General features: G+C 37.6%; 1 pseudogene; it reads left to right on the top strand.

Annotated features, from left to right (window-relative positions):
• Window positions 1-374: 374 nt before the first annotated feature.
• On the top strand, window positions 375-1,139 carry LOC116869108 (annotated as a pseudogene).
• Window positions 1,140-1,756: the final 617 nt, after the last annotated feature.

Raw genomic sequence — 1,756 nt, forward strand, 5'->3', positions numbered from 1 at the left:
CAGTAGTTGAATTTAGTGAATACCCCAATAGTTTTTATGCTAAGGATTTTTATACTTTCAGCATTTGGTTTATTAAATAAAATGATATTCATTGTTTAGATTTTCTGGCTCCGAAACCAGTGTCAAAACTCAGTTGTTTAGCGATAGCCCCTTATTATCTCTCATGTAATTTAAAATAGTATTTTCTGATTCTAATATTATGAAATGATATTTGATTCTAAATCACTGAATTTGACTTGTGCTTCTCTCCCAGGAGAAAAAGAGAGGAGTGGCTGTGTGTTCAGCAGCAGCCTCTCCCTCCAGTAGCAGCAAGGCAAGAAGAAGCCAGACACAAAGAAGAGGGGCTGTTTGTGGGGTGGGGTGGGGGCTTCACTATGTGGGATGAGGATCCAAGGGACAGCTCCAGCTCCTCCTCATAGTCATCCTTCAACCAGCAAAACAAGGAAGAAAGGAACACCCCCAAGAAGAGAGTAAAGTCAGTGCACCTGGGTGGCTCAGTCGACTAAATGTCTGCCTTCAGCTCAGGTCATGATCCTCGGGTCCTGGAATTGAGTCACATTGGGGTCCCTGCTTGATGGGAAACCTGCTTCTCCCTCTGCCCTTCACCTTGCTTGTGCTGTCACTCTTTCTCTCAAACAAATAAATAAAATCTTTAAAAATAAAAAAAATAATAAGAAGAAGAGAGTAAAGTCAGAATGAGCAAAAACTCTGAAACCTCATCAGTGGGATTCCAAAGGAACTTACAGACATAACTTTATACCCTTCACCTCACTGCAGTGCTTGTCCCAAAGGTGATAACATATGAATGGAGATCCACCATTTCAGGGCCTCCAGGATCCATGTTTGAGGGTTTATTCTTCCTTAATACCACTTTTACACCAGAATACCTCTTCAAACCTCCAAAGTTACATTTGGACAAGAATCTATCACTGTAATATTAACAGTTAAGGAGTTATTTGCTTGGACATAATAAAAGATTGGAGTCCAGCACTAATAATTTCTAAAGTACTCCTCTCCATCTGTTCACTTCTTATAATTCTGATGACACTTTGTGGGGGGAACATTGCCACTGAGTATAGGAAAATTGAACAGAACATGACAGGATGGCCAGAGAGTGGACCAAAAGATACACTATATAAACTGGGTTTTCATAATTCTTATATTATTTGTCTGTCACAGAGGATGCTGCTTGTGATTTTGAAGGGGTGGGGGAGGGGGTTATTTCTATAACAGATATTATTCAGTCTTAGGAAATTCCGAAGATTTTGTTATAACTTAAGGTATCTGGCTATACTAGCAAGATAATTACAACTTTTAAAAGTGCCATTAGTTCTGCAATATTAGCTGAAATGTAGTACAGAGAATAGACATTTGGGTTCAGTTGCTTGTAGTCTGTAATTTAAAATAGCTTAATTTTCTACAGGTTACACACATGGCCATATATGTTGAGTCCTTCCAAGACCACACATTTTTTAGGTCAAAAATATTGGAATCTCTTTTCCCTTCCTGGGAGGGAACATTGATATTTAATAATCTTTAGAGAATGTCATCTCATATATAAAAAAATGGATACATAACTATAAGACATCATCTACAAAATGAGTAGTTATGTATTTTATTTTATATGTCAACCTGCTTTCTTGTGCCAAGATGAGAGTTTTGAATCATGACTTGTGAAAACCTTAAGTTGTTAACTGAAAGGTATGGAATAAGAAAGAGTTGCTTAGTGGATTGATTATATGCTGTGCATTACTAA

This window comes from Lontra canadensis, unplaced genomic scaffold, assembly GCF_010015895.1.
Source record: "Lontra canadensis isolate GAN:19392208 unplaced genomic scaffold, GSC_riverotter_1.0 scaffold1, whole genome shotgun sequence".
NCBI lineage: Eukaryota > Metazoa > Chordata > Mammalia > Carnivora > Mustelidae > Lontra > Lontra canadensis.